The sequence below is a fragment of the Capricornis sumatraensis genome, chromosome 2 (assembly GCF_032405125.1).
Source record: "Capricornis sumatraensis isolate serow.1 chromosome 2, serow.2, whole genome shotgun sequence".
Taxonomy (NCBI): Eukaryota; Metazoa; Chordata; class Mammalia; order Artiodactyla; family Bovidae; genus Capricornis; species Capricornis sumatraensis.
In genome coordinates this window covers 146,630,264-146,657,498 of record NC_091070.1, presented here as the reverse complement: position 1 = coordinate 146,657,498, position 27,235 = coordinate 146,630,264, and the positions used below count along the sequence as shown (strand labels likewise).

The following is a 27,235-nucleotide window of genomic DNA, read 5'->3' as shown; positions in this document are numbered from 1 at the left end:
AAGTGTGTTACAGAAAATGTGACAATGTTAGTGGGTCAGTCATGTCTGACTGTGTGACGCCATGGACTGTAGCCTACCAGGCTCCTCCATCCAATGTAAATATACACAATCTTACAAGACTAAACCACTGTCCTCAAGAAATGGAGCACTCAGTCTTCTGGGGGGGGAGGGGGTGGCGGTTCTCATTTACTGCAGTAGGCTATGAATCAACCAGGTTAAATTTCCTCTTACTCAAAAGAGCACTAGGGAAGCACTGCCTCTCGCAGATGGCCTATGTTCAAATATATGGTCCCTCTCCAGTCCCAGATCAGAATGTCCTTTCTAACTACTTCTATGAAAAACATCACAGATTTCATATTACCTGAGTAACTAGGCTAACACATGTTATCCAAAGTGCCAGTGTTGAGACTGTGATTTTGATGGTTATATATATCAACTTCTTAATGTCTCCATTTTTTACAGTGCTAAGTACATGAGGACAAAGTTATCCAATGCCTAAAAATGTATGTCCAGAGGAATTTTAACATCAGTAGAAGATGGGAAAGTAATTCCTGGGTTTGTAACTTTGGCATTAGGAAATAATGTATGAAATATCATTTACATGGTGTTCTGACTTTAGTAAACACAACAACATTTTTGTTCTATAATGGGAATTAGATTTACATTTTGCTATTTACTAAAACCATTAAATGAGAATATAGCTAACTCAGACTTTGTAGAAGGGAAAAAACAAAGCAGCATATAAATATATACTGGCCTTTCCAACAAGCTTCAAACACCGTGAAGTCAACTAAACATTGAATTTCATTAACATGCCTATATGTAATTGTGATAACATTTACCACATTTTAATATGCTTTGGGGGCTTCCCAGGTGGTTCAGTGGTAAAGAATCCTCCTACCAATGCAGGAGATGCATGTATGATCCCTGGGTGGGGAAGATCCCCTGGAGAAGAAATGGCAACCCACTCCAGTATTCTTGCCTGGAAAATCCCATGGACAGAGGAGTCTGGCGGGCTACAGTCAATTGGATGACAAAGAGTTGGATATGATTTAGCAACTAAACAGCAGCGGCAGAAATATGCTTTTACTGAATATAAGACACATCAAAAATGTATCTTTCAGAGTATGTACCAGAAATAGGACCCCCCGCCCATTTCCTTGGCTAGTATCACATAAACCAGTTTGGGCCTTCATTTTACACTATGCATATTATTCAATTTGAATAATAGCATTTTACAAATGAAAGAAGATAACTACACACACACACACACACACACACACACACACACACACACACACACACCTGTGATTCAAAAGTTTCATTTAGACAATGACACCCACCCATCAACAGTCGTTCATACCATATGTTTTTATAGCAGTTCTCTAAACACAAAGGGAACCTAAATATTCAGTGGGCATCAAACACATCAGACACCTCCTTGTTTATTAATAGGTCTTCATATGAGTTGAAAGAGAAAGATGACCTTTACTTATAGATCACTACCTCCTGACTGAAATAACGTGTGACCAATTTGGCCTTTAAATCTTAGGTCAATGATATGCCTCAACAGAATTAAAAAACAAACAAAATGAAGGCTCAGTATTTCTCCAAAAATTCTCAAGACAATCTTATAGATGAATGACATTTAAATCTTATTACGTTGAAAAGAACAAAGACAATTTTTCTAAAATGCATTCCCTTCTCTTTTCATAACATGTTTATTAGTAACCATTACTTTACCAAGCCTATCAAATACGATGGTTGCTGCCTCAAAAACTTTGATCTTATTTCTAGGAAATCCATGCCATCTCTTAACATAAAAATGAAAAAATAGGGTGATACTTAAAAATATTTACATGTGTGACTTGTAATTAGCCTTCATTTCTACACAAAAGACATTGACATTGCAAATATTTTTTTTATAAAGCGGAAAGATCAAATGTGCCCAATCCACTCTGAATTATTATAATGTTCTCATTTAAAACTGCCATCTGTCAGAGATTAACTTACTTTATACCAAGGGAACATCCATTAAATATTCCTCCTCCTCATTGTGGAAAAATGCTCATACAAGATTAGGGCCCTACGTGAGGAGGTGTGAGTATTAGTCGTTTTATGCTCTCGTCTCTGAATGAAACTTAGAATAGACAACTGAGAAGTTTACACCTAAAGAATAGCATTCTTTTTAGGTTAAAGAGTGTGATTCCTGAGGGCTGCTATTAATTTACACATTCTGAGGCCAATGAGTTAATTTACACTATCTTGGCAACATGCAGTTATCACTTATTTTGTTTGGTTTAAAAATAGCAAAAATTTACAAAGGTAAAGTTTGTTAAAATACAGCCTTTACCTGCAAGAATCTGCATGGAAATGAAAAGCTAATGTTGGCATAACTGCTGAGGGGTAAAATTGGCGAAATCATTCTCTTTTTGCATGGAAGTCCCTAACTTCTAGACTACTTAATCACAGCTTCATATTTTATGCTTTATTTCTCTGGCTTTGGGGAAAAAAATACACAGGTCACTGTGAACTAAGAGAAGTTCTTAAAATATTCATGCCACCTTCTATTCTTTGTACAATAGTAATGAGAAAATTGAACATTTTGTTCAATTACAGAAAAGACTACTAAAAATTTCAAGTTATATATGCATACAGGTAATACGTAAATTCATGAAAATAAAGCTCCTTTTCTCATTTCACAGATTTCCCAGTAGGATACTTCATAAAGGCAGGAAAAATATTTGAAAGCAAAACTTAATAAGCCATAATTGCATCTATATCTAAAGTAAAATAGAAAAAAAGTGAGACTTTCATTCTAAACAGTGAAATAGATCATAATGACACGTCAGAAAGAAAGAAGTTTCTAGATGCTATGTCATAACTGCTGGCTTAAATTGTCAACCTGCATTTCTAGTATCCATTTAGAACAGTGGCAGTCCTCCATGGCAAGGTTCTCCTGGTACTTTGCAATACATGAAGAAGAAGAAAGAGGTCTATTTACATGATTCAACTTACCCTTAGGCAGAGAAGCAGCAAACACTTTAAAGAATGGTTCTTGGCAAAGGTTAGAAGTCTGATACAAAATTCAAAATAATGATTCCCCTGCAATTTTTATGATATCTTTACTTAAAAAAAAAAAAAGCTAAAGTCTTTTGGGAAATTCCGAACAAACAGCAGTTCAACTGAGTAAAATTATAGTAATAAAAGTACTTTTTAAATTAGAGGTAATGACTCTCAGAATGTTCTTTTCTGAAAAGAGAAGATATTTATATGTTTAGTGCTAAGATGTAAGTGTGCATGAACACTGATATTATCATTATCAATCCATCTGCACAGAGTTCACTTTGCCATTGACTGTTACTGCTCACCTAGTGTACACATTTGAGAGACAAAGTTTAATAATACATCTTCCCCTAAAAAATTATACCACAGTGGGGAAAAAGGTATGGCTAAGTTGAAATAACAATGTAACAACTACTTCATATGTGATAGATTTTCTTGAGAGGGTACCAACAATCCCTTCCACCTATGTATGTGCATGCCCCTTCTCCCTTTAAGAGACGGAAACTATTCCTCCTTGAAACTAGACCACATTCTATTAGGACTTCCAGGGATCAATAAAATTGTGGCAGAAGTACTGTTGTACCAGTACCAGTTCTGAACCAAGGCTTTAAGAGGCCTAGAAGCTTTCACTTTTGCTCTCTTAGAATGCAACTTTAATGCTATATGACGCTAATTTAGCCCACTTGAAGATGAGTACCCTGTGGTTCCTCCTGCAAGTGAAAGCATCCTGGCATCGCAGCACCTGTTGAGTGTCTACAGGACTGCAACTACACAAGTGAGTCCAGGCAAGACCAGTACAACTACCCAGCTGAGTCCAGCCAAAGGAACTGTAAGAAACAGTAAACTGTTGTTGTTTTAGGCCACTAAGTTTGGGGATGGTATTATGCAACAATAGATAAACGTCGTTAAATAAGGAATTTTCCTTATAATCTATAAAATCTAATTTTCCCTAAGAATAATCAGCTAATAAAGAGAAAAAAGCCAATTCCCCTGAATTCCCACCCAGAATGAAAGTATAGTGCAAAGGCAAAAATACAAGTGCAAAGGCAAAAATTCTAGTCTCAAGTGGAACACAAAATCTTGTGATCGAATGTGAATCACATTACCCAGGCCAAGAGATGACCTACATCAGTGAGACACAACACCCTCATTCAATAATAAACTCATAGTGATTCAGAATCTGATAAAGGTTCATGCACCAGCCCCAATTAAAAATAGTACCATTAATTTGCTATTCAGTATTAAAATTTTGAAAGTGATAAAGCCGCATTTCATAAACCAACATAATAGGACCATATAAGCTGAACCTCCCTCAAACATTCTTTATCTGAGGTATGATTTAATGATGGTTTCTGACTGTACTGGGAGCATCAATCATTGAACAGCAGCATCATTTCTTTTGTAAAACTGAATAACCTATTACTCACATACTTACTATTGATCACCAGGATACAAAAATCTGTATGGTAAATTCAAGTAGCTTAATTTCTGGGAAAATAGTCTGTGGAATGAATTTTAGGCTTTTCTTCCCAGAAAATAAATCACAGTTTTTATTATAGATATTAAGCAAAAACTTAAATAGCCCTATTTCTTTTATTTTTTTTTTCTGCTTTTCTCTCACCTCCCACCCTTTTTTCTCAGCCCATGGGATCTCATGCTAGCCTGAGTTCCTTTTGCTGTTCCACAATTTTCTCCAATGCTCAAAAAAGCAATATTTAAACAATAAAATTAAGTATAACATAAATATGTCTTTTTAGATACATTTCCCAAAGGACTCCATGTCCTCAAATCACTCAACTCTTTTCCCCAAGTCAACACATTCAGCCTCTGAGTACAGCTGGTATCTGCTAGTTATTAGCAAAAAGCTTTAACACACTACTAACAAAAATACCACTTTAACTTTCTGACAGACTTAGAGATGGATGCTTTTGAAAAATCAAGGAGGGAGGTCTTCTATAGGACAAGGGAGAGAATCAAGTCAAAGCATAGAGAAGCACACTGGCAGCACCTAAGTATGCCTGAGAGAGGGAAGGTGCACGTCTGGGGAAGCCACAGGCCACTGAGGATCCACATTAACAAGAATTTGGGACAGATGTGTGCTGTAAATCACCTCCTTCAGAAAATCTGCAGTAATTTCTCCGCTGCTTACTATAACAATTTCTAAGAACTCTTTCTGATGATGAAAAAAAGTGATCAGTTCTGTCTCAAAGTTAGTCTGGGCTCAATAGAGACACTACTCACAGATCCAACTAACTTTAAGACTATGCTCTTTTTAAGCAGAGAAGGTGATTCTGGAAGAGGCCACTCCTCTTGCATAAGAGGGGAGCAATGATATTAGCATTTTAGTCACTAAAAGTTCTTTCTTACACATATTAAAAAGGATAGTACAATGCCTGGAGGGATTCCACATCAGGTCCCAGAAGAGAAAAGAATTTCTACAGCATCTATGCATTTCAAACAAAAGTACCATGTTTCCACAGAGGGCACAGAATATTCTGCAACAATGGAATTTATATGATTATCTTACTTTTTTGACATTTGTTTCAGAGAAGTTGCCTGAATATATTTTTTTTGCAAAATGTGGATAATAACAGATGTTGGAAAAATAAAAAATGATTTTATCTGTTCTCCTATTATTTGAATACTATTTGTTACTCTCTCTATCTCTTCTTTACCCTTCTTTGAAATTTTTGACAATGTAGGTTTATGTATAATCATTTATAATTGGAAAAATACAGTTACTACAGAATTCAAACTATTTAATTAGAAAAAAAGTTGATGTCATTTAATTATATTTATAGGCATGATTAAAGATTATCTACAATTATCACATGGTAAGTAGCCTTCTTTGCTTTAGTATAAACTGCAGTCAGAAGGTTTCCAACTATCTAGTATCATAAAATATTTTATAAATAGATAAGTTACTCTACTGAGTTTGTAACTTCTTTATTGATATACATTCAGTCAGGAAATAGGCAGTTGGTTCATCCAAAGTGTCTAACTAAGAATTAGACATATATTACAAATAAATACCCAATATGACAGATTAGTTATACCCACAGTCTCTCAAGAGGCATCATTCGTATTTTGTAAGGAACAACTCTTCTTTATTTTTTTTTTATACAGGGGATGTCTGAGATCTGTGATATCCTCCTATTACATGCCAAAGCACGCACTCATCATTGTAACAACAACCAAAAATGCCTCCCCACATTTTCAAATGCCTCCTGAGGGGTACCCACTCTTCCAGTTAAGAATAATTAATAGATTCACTTTAGAATTCAGGAGGGAATAGAAGTTTTTTACAAAATTGAAACCAATGAAACATCTACTTAACTTGGAAACCATAATAATCTGTTTTTGCAACTGTAGCATTAGCAGTACTATAACAAGTTTTATGGTCTAGTATGTATTTATAGTATAGCTGTGCTAAACATTTTTGAAAGAGTGGGAAATTTGCACTTTCAGTACTACAGAAAGCTTACAGGGAAACCATGTTTAAGCCTAGTAACTATATCATGGTCTGATCATGAATCAGTTGGCCCCAGGTACAGTCTTTTTACTTCTTTAAAATTCCCTTTCTTTGAGAAAAAGAACACTTACACAATAAACTAAACTAATTCATTCTAAAAATGTTGCACACTTGTGGACAAAAGGAAAACAAATATTTTGTTGACTTATCTAAAACTAAGAGAAGGCGATGGCACCCCATTCCAGTACTCTTGCCTGGAAAATCCCATGGACGGAGGAGCCTGGTGGGCTGCCGTCCATGGGGTCGCTGAGGGTTGAATACGACTGAGCGACTTTACTTTCATGTTTCACTTTCATGCATTGGAGAAGGAAATGGCAACCCACTCCAGTGTTCTTGCCTGGAGAATCCCAGGAACAGGGGAGCCTGGTGGGCTGCCGTCTATGGGGTCGCACAGAGTCAGACACGACTGAAGCACCTTAGCATAGCATCGCATCTAAAACTACTGTGATCACTGAAATTTGTTCAGTTAAATACTGAACATCAATGTTTTATTAGATGCTTAAATTAAACATTTATTAATGTTGTGTTAAATTGTGAAGAAATATAATAGGAACATAGAGAAGGAGTTTGTAATGAGAAAGAAAAAATATTTTTGATTCTTAATTGCTCTAGGAAGCCCAGTGTTTACAATATTTTGAATTAACAAAGTGACTTCAAAAATTATAAATATTTTAAAAATGAGGAAATATATTGAAGCTTCTTAATAGCATTTGAACAGAAGCTTCCTCTGTTAACCCAATACAGGGTAATGATACTTCAATTAATAATTGTTCACATAATATGATACAAAGAAGGCCCATTAGATACAAAAAAGGATATATTCTCAGAAGACCTTAATCAGGAACACTTCCCTGACACCAGTTTAGTTATAGGACTTTGCCCATCTGCCAGAGGAAAAAAGGGAAAGATACTGCTACTGTCTCTTTAGTCTACAACAGACCTTCCTTGTGCTAAATACTATATATATTTTTAACTAAGTCCCACACCATTTTAGCAGTATTTCCATTTAATCAGTGATGAAACTAAGCCTAAATTATGTCATACCACCCTTAAGTGTCATTGAAATAATGTAAGAACACTAATAATACAACCAGAAACTTCAGTTAAAGTCATGCTCCTTTATGTAAGTTAGTCAGTCTTGGACAACTTCAAAAGGTCTAGCAGAAGAATACAGGAGAGAAAAAAGTTTCTATTTGTAACTTTTTATCCAATCTTAAAAAAGATTTAGCAAGTGGAGGCAGCTTACCATATACTCATCACCATTCATTCATTCATTCAATAAACGTATCTACCTGTAACAAATATGATCAAATTATTTTATTCCATCATTTATCAACTGTCTAAATGCTGCTGCTGCTCTCGCTTCCGACTCTGTGCGACCCCATAGACGGCAGCCCACCAGGCTCCGCCGCCGCTGGGATTCTCCAGGCAAGAACACTGGAGTGGGTTGCCATTTCCTTCGCCAATGCATGAAAGTGAAACGTGAAAGTGAAGTCGCTCAGTCGTGTCCGACTCTTCGCGACCCCATGGACGGCAGCCCATCAGGCTCCTCCGTCCATGGGATTTGCCAGACAAGAGTACTGGAGTTGGGTGCCATTCCCTTCTCCGTTCTAAATGCTAGGGATACGCTAGGGATATGCAAATTTAAATTTTGGAATAATAAATAACTGTGCAATCAACTATTGAATATTTAGTTTAAAAAATTATAAGTCATGCTGGTTCTACTAATAGAATATATAAAATATATTTTAAAAGTAAACTAAAGTAGAATGAAGAATAGTTTACATTATAACAAATAATAAGGATTTCTACATAAATTTGACTATGATTTACATACTTTTAACAATTTCACATTTTGATATATTTATTTGATATAATAAAATTTCACATTCATCACTGTAGTTTTTTAACAACAAACATAGCATACACACTCCTTATGCATAGATATATTTAACTTAAATATATGTACATGTTCAATAAAGAGAGTATAAAATACAAATTTCATTCTCTGAGGGATTTACAGTTACAATGATGATTACATGTCTCATTTTGCTGTATCCAAATATACTAAAATACTATTTCTTATTCTTATAAAATGTAATAAAAATTATCTTTCCCTGTGTTACTATTATTATTTTAAAGTCTCCCTATAAATCTTCTATCAACAAAAACAGTGCTTCATCAAGAGATGCCCTCATTAACAACATAGTAATGAAGGTGATATCTTAAAACTTTCAGTGTACTGTATAGTTTAAAATTCATTTTCTAAATAAATAAATAAATAAAATTCATTTTCTCTTTTAATCTACATATCAGTTCTGTTAGGGAGATATTATTGTTAATCCCTCATTTTATAGACAGAAATATTGAGGCTTAAGGAAGTTATTTTCTTGTGTCAAATTACATACCTAATTAAGGAAGTTAGGTAACAGTCATGTTTCTTCAGTGATTTTAATCACATTAAATGGATTCCTCTATTCAACATATGGATTTAATTTTTTTATGAAAAGAAGATTGCACTTTCTCAATTCCATACAAACACAAGTTTAAAATATCCTTTCAATGTAACAGAGCACAGTGAGTACATCATTACTGGACACCCTGTTTACCAGACAACAGGTCCTGCTCAGACATTGGTCAGTGCCTCAGTGGGCCCCACCCAAAAGCAACCAACTGTCATTGAGCTACCATTAGTGGCCCTGCTCAGCCACTGGGTGGTACCTCAGTTAGCCCCGCCCACAAGCAACCAATGGTCAAGAAAGGACTGTGTGAAGGGGTTCTAGATAACAGTGGAGTGGTGGCTGTGAGGTGGAGAGTGAGGTAAGAGGTGGATCCCAGCCTTCTCCCTGAGGCCCTCCAGCTCACCTAGCTTGGGCCAGCAGGTGAGTGGGGCCCCAGAGAACGGGCTTGGGGCTGTGTCCTGCAGAGCTCTGAGCCCTCATCAAGATCACCCACTGGCCTTGGCCCAGGCCTTGAGGCAACAGTGAACCTCTTCCCCCATCCTTGTCTCTATGACCTAACAGCACTGGCAGTGTGCCTGGGTTACATTCTGTGGGACCTGGTCTCCCCTCTGAGTGGCCTGAGGAGCCTGAGGGCCAACTGGGTTGGGCACCTGGCTCCTTCAGTGATGACAGCTGGGCAGGGTGTGGGGGCCTAGCGCTGAAGGAGCTGCCAACTGAGACCTGCCTCCTCTTAGCTAGGATGGGGACCTTGGGGGGTGAAAGCTGTGCCTTAGGACCTTGCTTTTCTTGTCAGGACAGAGAATAAAACTTCACTTGGTAGGGACTTACAGGAACATTGTTATCTGAGCATGACCTGACCTCAAGAACAAAGGATTTGACACAAAAAAATTCACAGCAACTAGCCACCTCCCTCCTCATCAATTTCTTTAAAAGGGCTTTGATGAAAGCTTTCAGTAACTTTGGAGATCTTAAGGCATGAGCCATCCATCTCCTTGCATGGCCCTGTAATATACCTTTCTCTGTTTCAAGCTCCAATGCTTTAATATTGTTTAGACACTCGAACATGCATTTTTAGTAACATTAATACACCAGTAAAATCTATGTTTTAGTCCTTATATATTTTTGATGTAAGTAAACATTGTAATTATGCACATGACATACATAAATAAGCTTTCACTCCAATTTACTATAGCTCTTTCTTAATGTCAGTATAAAAATTACTCTATATTGTTATTTGTGCAAAAGGTGTCAGGGAAAATCTGAATCAACACCAAGCAGGAAAGTATAGGAAGGGAAGAGGAAAGAGAGATAAGACAGGAGAGACAGAGAAACAGAAGAAAGAACAAATATCCAGCAGTAGTGATATGAATTATTTGATTAGTTACCACAAAAGTAATAATTACACTGTAACTCCATGGGAACAATGGTAATTTCACAGTAGCTCATGTTACTGTTATCATCCTACATCCTGATAACTGTGAAATTAATTTGTGGCACTACTGTAAAGGTTGTCTATAAGCTGTTCCCTTGGTAACAGTATTATGCTATGATAGAGAAGGAATGGGCAGGAGTAAAATGGGCAGCAGCAAGCTGATTATACAGGGGAATGTGTCTAGCTAAATACACATAGCATAGCAATCACCCTTGGAAAAACTACCTGGTTTTCCAAAAGGGTTCCCTCCCATTCACTGTTCAGTATTTGTTGACTGTAGTTAGTTCAAATGAATAGCAGGTAATAATAAAATTACCAGTTTATACTAAGTAACAGAGTCTTATCTTTAAAAACCTGCAAGAAAGTAAAAGATGCAGCACATTTATCTTGCTCTATTTTTGTCTTTCCTCCCCTGAAATTATTACATGTTATTAGAAGCTATACCAAATGGATACACACACACATATACATACTTAAGAAAAGCATGCATACTGGGGATAGCTAGGCAACCCTTAGCTACAAACAATACCAGGCATTTTTTAAAAAACAATCTTGCTTAAAGATATTCATTGAAAAAAGAAGATCCATTACATCTGCCACCTACTATCTTCAAAGTCATAGAAGGAGATTGGCCAAAAGAATAGTAGTTTGCATTTCTCTTTTTATTTTTCTACATGAAATATTGAAGAGAATATACACTCAAGTGGAAAAGCATAACTGTATGATACCATAAGAAATTCTGAATTAGAGCTGTGTATTTTAAAATCTCAGAGAAGGCAATGGCAACCCACTTCAGTACTCTTGCCTGGGAAATCCCATGGACGGAGGAGCCTGGTAAGCTGCAGTCCATGGGGTCGCTAAGAGTTGGACAGGACTGAGTAACTTCACTTTCACTTTTCACTTTCATGTACTGGAGAAGGAAATGGCAACCTACTCCAGTATGCTTGCCTGGAGAATCCCAGGGACGGGAGCCTGGTGGGCCACCGTCTATGGGGTCACACAGAGTCGGACGTGACTGATGTGACTTAGCAGCAGCATTTTAAAATCTATACATCCCAAGCTTTGGATGGCTTAGCAGCCCAGAGGTAGAGGCTAGATTCTCGGGCTCATCCTTCTTTCATAACACTAAACAGGCTGAATACCATTCTGGGATGGTAACAAATTGGCTGAGTGCACTGCTGAGATTAGCTAACATCTATGTGCCTGTGCTAAACTAAGTATCATGAGATTGGCACTATTTTGTCATTTTTTCAGATAGAAAATTCAGATACGAATTCTTCAGAGTTCAGTAAGTCTATTTTAAAATCTATTTTTGCTTTTAAAATGATCAAACTGTACCTAGAGATATAATTGCATCTTAAGATTTATGATAAGCTTTTGCTGAGTAATATTTCCCCTGTATATGCAATACAAGGTCAATAGTTACTAGAAAGTCTTTTGTTTGGCATATCATAGATTCCTGTCAGCCTAACTTCAGAGACTACTACATTCTGACAATGTAGAATGTAGTTCTGAAGAAAAGCTAAAATCACAGACATAAATGTTCTAATCTTAGTTGGCTCCTACCCACCAAACTTCTTTTTTCCCAAAGTATTTGGCACATAATAGGTTTACAATTTTTGCTGAATAACTGAATAAATATTCTCAAAATCCTTATTTGGCCATATTTCCAATAATGACCTTGTCCTAACCAACATTTAGAGTCATCTTCTCTGACACCTACTTCTCTAGAGTTAGTCTCCTAATTTTTAGGTCTTTGAATATTCTTTCCACAATATCTTAGAAAAGATCAGTATGAGTGGGAACTATGGTATTTTATTTTACTTTATTTTTATAAGAACTAATCACAAAGGCTAGCTACAAACTAAAGTAATAAACCACCCCAATAAATACAGCAATGGTTTTTACTATTATAAATTTACCACCATTCTGTGTATGACCATAGGCAAGTTTATTGACCTACTTGAATCTCAGCATCTTCATACTTAAAATGGGCATAATAATAGTACCTACCTCATGTAATTATTATTAGAAAGAAACAAGATAATCCACGTAAAGTATTTAGCATAGTATTGAAAAACAGAAAGATTATAATAAGCATCTATGTTTTAGCTGTAATTTATTAAACATATCTAAAATACTTAAGATATATTCACTTCAGTGATTAAATTTTTATCTACCATGTCACATAGCTGAAACATGTTCCAAAAACTTTTCTGAGTAATCTTCTGTGTACCAAGAATGAAAGGTGGCACTGGAAACCAACTTTGGTATCAAGCAGACAAGACTATAAGTTGTAGTTCTGCCACCTAAGAGAGTTCCCATCTGCAAATTACTGAAGCTTTTTGAATCTGAATTATCTATGTAAAAGGGTAGAGATTGTAAGTGTCCACTTGTTTATGGGTTTTTTTTTTTTCTTATTAAAATAAAACTCATACTCCTTCCCACAGCCAATGGGTCATATATTGCCCTAGAACTCATCTTTCTGTTCCAAATTCCAAGCACACTTTTATCTTCAGAGTCCTCAAGCATGCCAAGGTTGACATCAAAGTGGGCTGGAACCCCATGTACCACACCTCCACTCACCCATAGAAAGCAACATGGAAGCATGGAGGATTTATACAATGATTAGGCATATTATGTCAACTGAAATAAAGTTTCTAGGAAGTTTGTACATTTGAGTAACTTCAATATTTCTTAGGAATCACCAACGATTATCCTAGCTTTACAAGAAAATGTGACCCTGACTTGTGTGATTAATAAGTAGATTTTCATGGAAATCATTGACTATATGACAGTGCCTTCTAGAGGCAAATTTATACCTGCATTAATATGCTCTCATCCTGGAAAAAGAAAAAATACCTTCTGAAAGTCCATACTAGATATCTGAAATAACAAAGGTGAAGTACAAACTATGTGATTCATCATAATGTGAAATAAACATATATTGCTACTCTGTGATTTTAGGCTTTATCTCTGTCTGACCCATTTCTTGAGATTATTACCTCAAGATGCTCTCCCATGGAGTTTTCACTGAGAATACTTTAATCCAATTTCTTTAAAATCCATAAAAAATTACTAGGGTCTCAATGATTTGCCAACACTCCCATGTTTCAAAAATGATACATAAAAAACATAATCTTCAGCAAGTGTGACTAAAGTATGTTACACCTGCAGTGTTGAATTGTTCCATTAGAGGAAAGCAGGAAAAAATACAAGTATGCACACCAAAACTGGAACCTTGTTGTCACTTAGTTTATTCCTGCTGAACTGACTAATTCAAACATCCCACAGTTCCAACATGGATCTCTTAGCCTCCCATTTTTACTTAATTTCTCAATTAGTACAGGTCTTTACGTTCTTCAAGGTTTCTGCTATACTCTGTGTTGCAAAATGGTTAAAATGAAGACATCCAGAACTTGATTATCAAATGGTTCAAGTCTCTGATTTCCTCTTTATTATCTGTGAAGCCTTAGGCATGGTTTTCTTAACTGTAAAATTAATGTAAGAATACCTTGAATTTAAGTAATAATAATATCCACCTCATAGGATTGTCACAAGAATTAAGTGAGTAATCACATATAAAGTACACAGAGTTCTCGGCATATAAGTAAGCAAAAAATTACATCCATTATCACTGAGTCCTTCAACTTTCTATATCTATTTTGGTTGATCCCCTTTTTAAATTTGAACTCAATTTTAATGATTTTCAAAACCCTTCTATAAAGATGGCTATCCCCTGTTATTCAGTTCTTCCCTATGCCATTCTTAAAAAATTCATATTCTGAATGAAAACTTTCATGTCCACATAGAAAATCATATATACATGCAGAAAATCAGCATCATAATACAGCCAATGTCACCAATAAACTGAGCTCTCAAGACTCCATACAAAGGGCACCTATTTCTTTGGTCAATTTCTCATTCTTCCATTCTCCAACTACTTAAAACTTTCATCTTTCCTCCTGACTTCCAAGCCATTTTTGTTCGATTCCATTATCTTCAGCATGATAATCTCTCTTTGTATTTTTGTGACAAAAGTCTTAAGTTGATGCTCTGAAACAGAGATGCCAACAATTCTCTAAACCTGCTTTTTTGTTGTTGTTCTGTCCCTTATCACAATGGTGTTTCTTGCCCTCTTCCTATCAAACACGAATCCTTACATATGTAATTGGATTTCATCTCCTACTGTCTCTAAAGTCACATGCCTTTAAGTTTCACCTCTTCTTCTTTCATCTCCTGGAACCTCCATTTTCACATCTAATTATTTTTAGTCACTCCAATGTGATAACATTCTTCCCCAAATTCTACATCTCATTCCTCCCTATCTGTAGCCAAAAACTCAAAGAAATTTGTTGTCTATATTGACCATCTCCACTTTCTTCCTGCCCACTTATTAATGTTTATTCATTCATTCCATAGTCTATTCCAGACTAGCTTCGGCTCTTACTTCTCCATGGATGATATTCATGTTACTCAGTATGTCTACGCCACTCATTCCACAGAATACTTTTTCCGATTGCCTTTTATTTGATCTTTTGGAAGGATTCAATAAAGTTGGCTGCTCTCTCCATCTTAAAGCATTCTCTTTCACTCTAAAAACTCTATGCTTTCCCCTTTTTTTAATCATTCTCCAGTCTCCTTTGTTTTCATTTGTGTTTTTCCATCTTTTCCTAAATAATTGTTAACATTGGAGTTCTTCAAGATTCTACTCTGCTCTTTTGTCTCATTTCACATTCATTTCCATGGCTTCAGTTATATCTCCCCACTTATCATCTATATGCCCTTCATTCTCAGACTGCCACCCTACAGCCCATCTCTGTCCTTACCTTTGAGCATGTATGTCAAATATAATTATTGAATCTAGTCATTCATTGAAATTCAACAAATATGTGCTAAGCATTTGCTATGCCCCAGGAACAGTTCTAAATAGTAAAGATATATAGTGAACAAACACAGAAAACTTTGCCTTCACAGAACTTCATTCTACCAAGGGAGATACACTAAATATAAACAAGTAATATAGACAGTAAGTTAGATAGCTGTGAGTTCTCGGGAGAAAAATAAATTAGGGAAGATTGATAAGAACTGTTGATATAACTTGGGTAACATTTATATAGCAGCCAAGGAAGATGTCTCTAAGAAGGTAACATTTCACAATTCAGTAAGACTAGATGTCAATTACAGGAGAAAAACTATTAAAAATTCCAACATATGGAGGCTGAATAACACGCTGCTGAATAACCAACAAATCACAGAAGAAATCAAAATATGCATAGAAATGAATGAAAATGAACACACAACAACCCAAAACCTATGGGACACTGTAAAAGCGGTGCTAAGGGGAAGGTTCATAGCAATACAGGCTCACCTCAAGAAACAAGAAAAAAGTCAAATAAATAACCTAACTCTACACCTAAAGCAACTAGAAAAGGAAGAATTGGAGAACCCCAGGTTAGTAGAAAGAAAGAAATCACAAAAATTAGGGCAGAAATAAATGCAAAAGAAACAAAGGATACCATAGCAAAAATCAACAAAGCCAAAAGCTGGTTCTTTGAGAAGATAAATAAAATTGACAAACCATTAGCCAGACTCATAAAGAAACAAAGGGAGAAGAATCAAATCAACAAAATTAGACATGAAAATGGAGAGATCACAAAAGACAACTCAGTTCTTCAGAGAAGAGAACTAAAGACTGAGAGGAAGCCGAGGGCAGAGAATGGAATACGCAAAGGGTGATGCTTCTCTCTTCTCTTCCTTTTTCCCTGTGTTCTGTGAAACTTTTTATGTTTTGCCTCATATCTTTCTAATCGAATTTTCAGCCATGTATAATAACTATCCAAGGATTTTTTTTAATTTCTTATGCATTTCCTGTTTCCTTTCCTTTCCAGTAAGTGATAAATAGTATTCTTTTTTGACTAGTTTTGTCTTATCTTCATGCAAACAGATTTTCTTCTAATTTATAAGTAAGCAGGATACTTGTTTTAAATGTCTACGGCTCTTCAAAATGTACATATTTTTCCCTCTCGGGCTACAGTATAAACACTGGCCCTGAAATGGTTACAGGCTTGGTCTTCATACGTTCTGCTGGATCCTATATCCATTTATTTGCTTGTTTTTTTTTTTCATATGGTTGTTTAATTTACACCACCAGTAACATTTTTTTTTTCAGACTAAACTGAACTGGCTCATCAAGATATAGTCAGGTAGAAAGGCACCTGCAAGAAACTTGATACAGGCAAAAGCAACATTTAAATGATTCAAAGTTTTGTTCTTACATGTCAACATACTAGTTTATTATTCTTCTCAAATAAACACATTATTTTCTCAAACTGAAGGTATGAAATTATTACAATAAAGCAAATTAAATATATTAAATGCTGTGTAATTATCTCATTTATATGACTCAAGTTATTAGCTTATGTCTTTCAAATAATTCCCATTTGCAGTTACATTTCAAACTGCAGATTTGACGCACCAGCCAGGAGGAATGCCACAATACCTGCTGTGCTAAACTTACTGAAACAAATAGAAAAAAAACACTTTACTGTGTTTTGTTCCTGTTTTACTATTTTGTAATTGGACTACCCTACAGGAAATACTCTTCTTTATAATATATCACTGAGTTAGTATAATAATCTTGTTTCATGCTCTTCCTTATATACAACATAAGGATTTCTCAATTATTATTTTATTTTTAGGGATAAAAATAATATGACACAAAAATTTAAAGATATTAATCAAAAGTTGTGTTAGGACTACTTGTAATGGCAAATGCTCCTAATAACATGACTGAATGCATTTTTGAAACACAGGCACACATATGTTTGTATCCAAATAGCTCTAAAATGAGACTGTACAGATTGAGAGATAAGCATTCTAGAAAAAAATATATGTCTTCTTCAAATATTTTAAATGATTAACAGAATATATCTTACTATTCAAAGATTACAAAGTTGTTTTTTCCTTTTAATTTTCAAATAAAATATGGCTAAAAAGCAAAGTCTCCTTGTATGCAAAGCAGTCTTAAAATTTACATCTGGAGATTATGGTTTAGAGTTATATTCAACGAATCTTATTACATATTATACAGTTTTTTCATGGCTAATTTTCTCAAACTAAATAACTTTTATGGAAGTGTTAATATCTTTATAGAAAAATTATAAATAATGCTTAGAAAATGCTTGATAACTCCACTTTATCTCTCCCTGGGTTCCTCATATTAACAACACCTTTAAGGTGAATTTTGTCACTGAAATAAAAAATTCACTAGAAAGATGTTTAAGCTGGAGTAGCTTTATGAGTTGTGCTAATAGCAGTAAAGTGTTATTTCTAGTGAATAATAAAAAGTCTTACCACATTCCATTTAGAAAAAAAAACTTGGTAGTATATTAAATGTCTTTTTAACCCTAATTCTTATTTAATGCAGAAATAATTGCGAAGAAATAAAGGAGTTCGTATAACGGGATATAACATCTAATTTATATAAATACCACCTGTTCCTTAAGTACTGTCAGCATTTACTGAGGATCAGAATAAAAAGATACCAAAAAACCTTGTTTTACGTAAAAGAACACATAGAATTTCTTCAGGAGCAGATACTTGTGAATACAATTTAAATAAAAAAGGAGCTAAACATAATTTTGAAAATGACATCGTATGGTATGATGTTCTAAAACTCTGTCCTAAAACTATTTCTGAGGATTTTACCATGTTACACCAGTTCATTAAGGAAAATAAGTAAATGCATTTATTTCAAAAAACTTTAATTAGACACATCCTCCTACAATGTGTCTTTGAATCTATCCCTACAGATTCTCACTGATATTTATCTTCCTATACCAAAGACTAAGACATTTGATTGTGTTCACCCACGTGCAGCATACCCAATGATACAAAACTCCCTCCTGAGTAAAGAGGGAATTAAAGAAATTAGACGATAACAGGTTGCATATTATAGTTGTAAAAACAGTCACTTTAGGAAAAGTAAGTACGTAAGTGGTCATATAAAAAGCCCAATTAAAACTAATTAACCTTTGTCTCTTAGGATTTGTAAATGTACACTATTTAGCACTGAACTGATGACAGGACCAGTTTATAACTTATTCTTATCAAAGCAGTGAGTTACTTCATTTTCATGTGGGGTAACCTGAACATATATTACTTTGATTTTGAAAAAACAAACACTAACTTGACACTAAAATATTTTGTTAAAGAAGCAATGATCTGGCTCTATTCTGATTCATGTATATGAAATATAATGAAAATGTTTTGAAAAATATGGCTCATAGAGGTTAAAGGGCTTACTAAAAATTACAATCAGTCCTAGGGACAGAGTCAAAACTAGAACTCTGGAAAGGTAGGAGCTCTTGACAGGTAAAGCAAATTAAATTTGGTTTTAAACAGTTGAGTTTGCATGACAAACACGCAAATGTCAAATAAATATATCGAGCTTTGGGTCTGGGGTTCAAGAGGGTGATGTGCCAGATAATACACATTTTGTTGTTGTTCAGTTTGTAGCACACTCGGCCTCTCTGCCCCTCACCATCTCCTGAAGTTTGCCCAAGTTCACATCCATTGCATTGGTGATGCCACCCAGCCATTTCATCCTCTGATGCCCTTTTCTCTTCTCACCTCAATCTTTTCCAGCATCAGAGACTTTTCCAATGAGTCAGCTGTTCGCATCAGATGACCAAAATACTGGAGTTTCACCTTCAGCATGGGTCCTTGCAACCAGTATTCAGGGTTGATTTCCCTTAAGATTGACTGCTTTGATCTCCTTGCTGTTCAAGGGACTCTCATGAGTCTTCTCCAGCATCATAGTTCAAGGGCATCAATTTTTCGATGCTCTGTCTTCTTTACAGTTCGGCTCTCAAAACCATATGTGACCACTGGGAAGGCCATAGGCTTGACTATACAGACCTTTGCCAGCACAGTAATGTCTCTGCTTTTCAGCACACTGTCTAGATTTGTCATGCCCTTCATGGATCATGGCTGTGTGGTGGCAAAGGGGCTTACATAACTCAATGAAGCTATGAGCCACACTGTGTAAGGACACCCAAGACAGACGGGACAAAGTGGAGAGTTCTGACAAAACGTGATCCACTGGAGGAGGGAATGGCAAACCACCCCAGTATACTTGCCATGAGAATCTCATCAACTGCATAAAAAGACAAAAGGATATGACACCAAAAGATGATACCCCCAGGTCTGAAGGTGTCCAATATGTTACTCAGGAAGAGTGGAGGAGAACTACTAATAGCCCCAAAGAGAATAAAATGGCTGGGCTAAAGTGGAAATGATGCTCAGTTGTGGATGAAAGTAAAATCTGGTGCTGCAAAGAACAAGATTGTATAGGAACCTGGAATGTTAGGTCCATGAATCAAGGTAAATTGGGCATGGTCAAGCAGGAGATGGTAAGAATAAACACTGACATCATAGGAATCAGTGAACTAAAATGGATGGGAATGGGCAAATTTAATTCAGATGGCCATTATATATACTACTGTGGGCAAGAAACCTATAGAAGAAATGGCGTAGCCCTCATAATCAACAACAAAGTCTGAAATGTACTTGACTGCAACCTCAAAAATGACAAAATGATCTTGGTTCGTTTCCAAGTCAAGCCATTCAACATCAGAGTAACCCAAGTATATGCCCCTACTAACAAGGTTGAAGAAGCTAAAGTTGATCAGTTCTATGAAGACCTAAAAGACCTCCTAGAAGTACCACCAAAAAAAAAAAAAAAAAAGATGTTCTATTCATCACTGGGGACTGGAATGCAAAAGTAGGAAGTCAAGAGATACCTGGAGTAACAGGCAAGTTTGGCCTTACAGAACAAAATGAAGCAGGACAAAGGCTAACTGAATTCTGCCAAGAGAATGCATTGGTCATAGCAAATACCTTTTTTCAACAACACAAAAGATGACTTTACACAGGGACATCATCAAATGGCAATACCAATTGATTATTCTTTGTAGCCAAAGATAGAGAAGCTGTATACACTCAGCAAAAACAATACCTGGAGCTGACTGTGGCTCAGATCATTAGCTTCTCATAGCAAAATTCAGGTTTAAACTAAAGAAATTGGGGAAAACCACTAGGCCAGCCAGGTACAACTTAAATCATATCCCCTATGAATATTCAGTGGAGGTAACGAAAAGATTCAAGGGATTAGAACTTGTAAACAGTGTGCCTGAAGAACTGTGGACAAAGGTCTGTAATACTGCAGAGGAAACAGTGAACTAAACCATCCCAAAGAAAAAGAAAAGCAAGAAGGCAAAGTGGTTACCTAAGGAGGCCTTACAAATAGATAAAGAAGAGAGGTGAAAAACAAGGGAGAAAGGGAAAGGTCAGTTCAGTTCAGTTCAGTTGCTCAGTCACGTCTGACTCTTTGCAACCCCATGAACTGCAGCATGCCAGGCCTCCCTGTCCATCACCAACTCCCAGACTTTACCCAAACTCACATCCATTGAGTCGGTGATTTCATCTTGATGAGGATGAAGGAGGAGTGTGAAAGAGTCAGCTTAAAAATAAATATTAAAAAAACAACTGAGATCATGGCATCCAGTCATATCACTTCATGGCAAATAGATGAGGAAACAAAAGAAACAGTGACAGACTTTATTTACTTGGGCTCCAAAATCACTGCAGATGTTGACTGCAGCCATAAAATTAAAGATGCCTGCTCCTTGGAAGAAAAGCTATAACCAACCTAGATAGCATATTAAAAAGCAGAGACATTACTTTGCCAACAAAAGTCCAGCTAGTCAAAGCTATGGTTTTTCCAGTAGTCATGTATGGATGTGAGAGCTGGACCATAAAGAAAGCTGAGTGCCGAAGAATTGATGCTTTTGAACTGTGGTGTCGGAGAAGACTTTTGACAGTCCCTTGACTGCAAGGAGATCCAACCAGTCCATCCTAAAGGAGATCAGTCCTGAATATTCATTGGAAGGACTGATGCTGAAACTGAAGCTCCAATACTTCGGCCACTTGATGTGAAGAACTGACTCATTTGTAAAGACCCTGAGGCTGGGAAAGATTGAAGCCAGGAGAAGGGGGTGACAGAGGATGAGATGGTTGTATGGCATCACTGATTTGATGGACATGAGCTCAAGCAAGCTCCAGGAGCTGGCGATAGACAGGGAATCCTGGCATGCTGCAGTCCACTCTCTGGAATGCAAAGAATCAGACAGGACTGAGCAACTGAACTGAACTGAACTGAAGATCATGGTATGTGGCCCCATTACTTCATGGCAAAAAGAGGAGAAACAGGTGGAAGCACTGACCGATTTCCTCTTCTTGGGCTATAAAATCACTGAGAATGGTGACTGCAGCCATGAAATCATAAGACATTTGCTTCTTGGCAAGAAAGCTATGAAAAACTAGACAATACAGATTTAGGAAACAGTAACTAATATACAGACTATGAATAGAGGCAAAATAAGTAGGTGAGATCACTAAAGGTCTGAATGCATAGTAAGAAGATGACCCAAGATGAAAGCTTCTTATATCCCAATTTTTAGAATGGGTGGGGGAGTGGATTAAATATTCTGCTTGAAATGAATAAAACAAGAAAAAGATTTGCTTTTCTCTAAAGTTATAATTACATGTAATTGCTTATATTCCACCAGTACATAAACTTAATAACCAATACAGTGCACTAAGGTAGGCAGAGCGGGACTTCATCTTCTAGACAGAATGTAGTAGGACACAGTTGGTGCCTATTTAATGCCTGAATTGTCAAAAACTAGAAAAAGTCAAATAAACCACAAATATATTTTCAGAAACATAAATTAAGGAAACAATCTCATTTACCATTATATCAAAAAAAATAAAATAAAATACCTAGAAATAAACCTCCCTAAGGAGGCAAAATACTTGCACTCCTAAAACTATTAGACACTGATGAAAGAAATCAAAGAAGACAAAAATAGAAAGATATACAATGGAAGAATCATTATTGTCAAAATGGTAATACTATCCAAGGCAATCTACAAATTCAATGCAATCCCTGTTAAATTACGAGTGGCATTTTTCACAAAACTAGAACAATTTTTTTGTTTTTGCATTTGCATGAAAACACAAAAGAACCTCAAATAGGCAAAGCAATCTTGAGAAAGAAAAACAATGGAGCTAGAGAAATAAGTCTCCAAAACTTCAGACTATACTACAAAGCTACAGTCATCAAAACAGCACAAAACCATATCAATATGATCAATGAAAAAGAATAGAAAGCCCATAAATAGACACTAATCTATGGTCAATCAATCTTTCTTTCAAACAAAGAAAAAATGATAAGGGTAGTTTATTTTTAAAATAAACTGTGAAGCTTTCTTTCAGAGTGGCTGTAAGCTTTCCTCTAAATTATGTTTTAATTGCATCTGACATTTTGATGTTTTATTTCCATTATTATTCAGTTCATTTTTTTTAATTTCACCTGTGATTACTCCTCTGAAACATGGTTGTTTTTAAATTTGCTGTTTAATTTTTAAATAGTTAGTCCACCCTGGTTGGAAATAAGTAAGAGAGAAACTGAGTCACAAAATATCAGGAGAGTCAAGAAGGTAGTCCATCTTATGGGAAAAACCCAAACAACCTTTTTGGAGGACCCAATATAAGGTCAGAGAGGCAATTAAGAGAATGTTAAATATAAGGGTTATTGTAGGAATTTTCCCTTTCAATTTAGGTGAGGTAAGAATCCAAAGGGGTTTTGAGCAGAGGAGAAATATGATCTGACAAATTAATAAGGTCATTCTAACTGCTGCATAGAAAACATACTTTATGGAGACCAAATGGAAGTATAGTCCCCAACCTTGGCTGCATTCAGGAATTACCTGAGATGCTTTAAAAATACTGAAGCTTACTAAAAGCTTCCCCCACCCCACCCCCAACACACACACACACACACACACACACACACACACACACACTTTTCTCATTTAATTGGCCTGGAGTTTGGCTTAAGAACTGGAAAATGTTAAACTTTCCATGTCCCCATGGTGATTCCAATCTGCATCCAAGGTTCAGAACTACTGTGTTTGAATACTCTGGATAAATTTTTAAAGTCAATATTTTCTGATGGATTCTAATGGAATGCAGATTTTGAGGAAAAAAAAAGAATAAAAACAGTTCAAGAACGACTCAACTGTTAGACTAGGTTGTCTTCTATTAAACTACAAAGTGAATTAGTGGTAATGGAGAGCTATAGGTTGGCTGCAGTTCAATCATATACCATATTCCCAAAGAACTATCTCCCACAAAGATCTTCCATTTATGTCTTCACCTCTTCTCTTAGCTCAGATGGTAAAGAATCTGCCTGCAATGCAGGAGACATGGCTTCAAGCCCTGGATTGGGAAGATTCCCCTGGAGAAAGGAATGGCTATCAACTCTAGCATTCTTGCTTGGAGAATTCCATGGATAGAGGGTCCTGGTGAGCTACAAACTGTGGTATCGCAAAGAGTTGGACACTACTGAGTAACTAACACACACTTTTCTTAGCCTATATCCTCCCAGCCCTCCTTCAGATGTCAACTCAATGAACTCCCTTGGGGAATCCTCCCTGTCAAAACATCCTATAATTTACACTCTTACCAATAAAACTCTTCTTTGCAGAATTATCTTAGTTATAATTTAATATATGTTTATGTGGTTATTTCATAAATGCCTACCTCCTCTCTCACTAAACTATAATTGTAAAGCCATGAAAATTTGCTTAAGATTGTAACTCTTGTTTCTACTTGCCCTTTGCACATGTAATAACTTAATAAATATTTAAATCATACCTAAGAGAAGCTATCTCCACAAACTTTCATTGTGTTTTCAGTGGCCTATATTACACTTAGAGACACCCTTTTAGATAAGTGCTATTAGAGTCCACAAATACATACATTGCTCAAAACAATTTAAAAAAAAGAGTATAATAACAAAGCCCTCTTCCTTATTCAAATCTTCTAAAACATCATAGATGAGATTTGAGAATTTTGTATGTAAAATATAACTTCATATTTTTAAATAAGTCTTGAATTATGATTTTTAAAATGCCAAAAGAAATCTATTGAGTGAAGTATATCAAAAATACATTTTTTTAAAAAATAACTTTTACTGGACTAGAGCTGTTTTACAATGTTCCATTACTTTCTATTGTACAGCAAAGTGAATCAGTTACATATATATATATATGGGGTATGTGTGTGTGTGTATACACACATGTATCTACGCTTCATTAGATTCTGTTCCCATATAGGCTATCACAGAGAATTAAATACAGTACCATGTTGTTTATAGTAGGTGGAGGACAGAGGATCCTGGCATACTGCAGTCCATGGGGGTCATAAAGAGTCACACATGACTTAGCAACCAAAAGACAGCAGCAACAAGTGTATGTATGTCAATCCCAATCTCCCAAGGTATCCCTCTCCACTTGCCTTCTTGGTAATCATAATTTTGCTTTCTACAACTGTGACTCTATTTCTTTTTTGTGAACAGGTTCATTTGTATCATTTTTAAGATTCCACATATAAACCATAGCATAATATCTTCCTCTGTCTGACTTTCTTCACTCACTATGACAATAACAAGGTGAATTTAAGTCACTGCAAATGGCATTATTGTATTGTTGTTTATGGCTGAGCAATATTCCATTATGTATATGTACCACATCATTTTTATCCTAAATTCATCCTTAAAATTCAACAAATTATACTATCAATCACTATATTTAATTACACCCCAATATACTCAAAGGGGCTTCCCAGATGGTGCTGGTGGTAAAGCAACCTGTCTGCCAGTGAGACACAAGCTAAATCCCTGGATCCGGAAGATCCCTTGGATGAGGGCATGGCAATTCAGTATTTCACTAAGGAGACTCCCATGGACATAAACATATCCAAAATTATAATCTCAAATTATAAATAGAAATTCAAAGTTTTAGTTCAGTTCAGTTGCTCAGAAGTATCAGACTCTTTGTGAACCCATGGACTGCAGAATGCCAAGCTTCCCTGTCCATCACCAACTCCCACAGTCTACTCAAAATCATGTGCATTGAATTGGTGATGCCATTCCACCATCTCATCCATAGTCGTCCCCTTCTCCTCCTGCCCCCAATCGCTCCCAGCATCAGGGTCTTTTCCAATGAGTCAGTTCTTCATATGAGGTGGCCAAAGTACTGGAGTGGCAGCTTCAGCATCAGTCCTTCCAATGAACACACAGGACAGATTTCCTTTAGGGTGGACTGGCTGGATCTCCTTGCGTTCAGGGGACTCTAAGGAGTCTTCTCCAACACGACAGTTCAAAAGCATCAATTCTTCAGCACTCAGCTTTCTTCATAGTCCAACTCTCACATACATACAGGACTACTGGAAAACCCATAGCTTTGAATAGACGAATCTTTGTTGGCAAAGTAATGTCTCTGCTTCTTAGTATGCTGTCTAGGTTAGTCATAACTTTCCTTCCAAGGAGCAAGCATCTTTTAATTTCATGGCTGCAGTCACCATCCGCAGTGATTTTGGAGCCCCAAAATATAAAGTCTCTCACTGTTTCCACTGTTTCCCCATCTATTTGCCATAAAGTAATGGGAGAAAAATGGCTTTCTAAGAAGGCCTTACAAAGAGCTGTGAAAACAGCAAAAGCGAAAAGCAAAGGAGAAAAGGAAAGATATAAGCTTCTGAATGCAGAGTTCCAAAGAATAGCAAGGAGAGATAACAAAGCCTTCCTCAGCAATGAATGCAAAGAAATAGAGGAAAAAAACAGAATGGGAAAGCCTAGAGATCTCTTCAAGAAACTTAGAGATACCAAGGGAACATCTCATGCAAAGATAGGCTCACAAAAGGACAGAAATGGTATGGACCTCACAGGAGCAGAAGATATTAAGAAGAGGTGACAAGAATACACAGAAGAACTGTACAAAAAAGATCTTCACGACCCAAATAATCATGATGGTGTAATCACTCACCTAGAGCCAGATGTCCTGGAATGTGAAGTCAAGTGGGCCTTAGAAAGCATCACTACAAACAAAGCTAGTGGAGGTGATGGAATTCCAGTTGAGCTATTTCAAATCCTGAAAGATGATGCTGTGAAAGTGCTGCACTCAGTATGCCAGCAAATGTGGAAACCTCAGCAGTGGCCACAGGACAGGAAGAGGTCAATTTTCATTCCAATCTCAAAGAAAGACAATGCCAAAGAATGCTCAAACTACCACACAATTGCACTCATCTCACACACGAGTAAAGTAATGCTCAAAATTCTCCAAGCCAGGCTTCAGTAGTATGTGAACTGCGAACTTCCAGAGGTTCAAGCTGGATTTAGAAAAGACAGAGAAATGAGAGATCAAAATGGCAACATGTGCTGGATCATTGAAAAAGCAAGAGAGTTCCAGAAAAACATCTATTTCAGCTTTATTGACTATGCCAAAGCCTTTGACTGTGTGGATCACAATAAACTGTGGAAAATTCTGAAAGAGATGGGAATACCAGACCACCTGATTTGCCTCTTGAGAAATCTGTATGCAGGTCAGGAAGCAACAGTTAGAAGTGGACATGGAACAACAGACTGGTTCCAAATAGGAAAAGGAGTATGTCAAGGCTGTATATTGTGACCCTGCTTTTTTAACTTATATGCAGAGTACATCATGAGAAACGCTGGGCTGGAAGAAGAACAAGCTGGAATCGAAATTTCCAGGAGAAATATCAATAAGCTCATATATGCAGATGACACCACCCTTATGGCAGAAAGTGAAGAGGAAC

At 36.3% G+C, this 27,235-nt stretch overlaps 1 protein-coding gene across 6 annotated transcripts in view; it reads right to left on the bottom strand.

Annotated features, from left to right (window-relative positions):
• DPYD (dihydropyrimidine dehydrogenase) overlaps positions 1–27,235 on the bottom strand; it is a 933,909-nt gene that overhangs the window by 766,650 nt on the left and 140,024 nt on the right. The window lies entirely within an intron of this gene.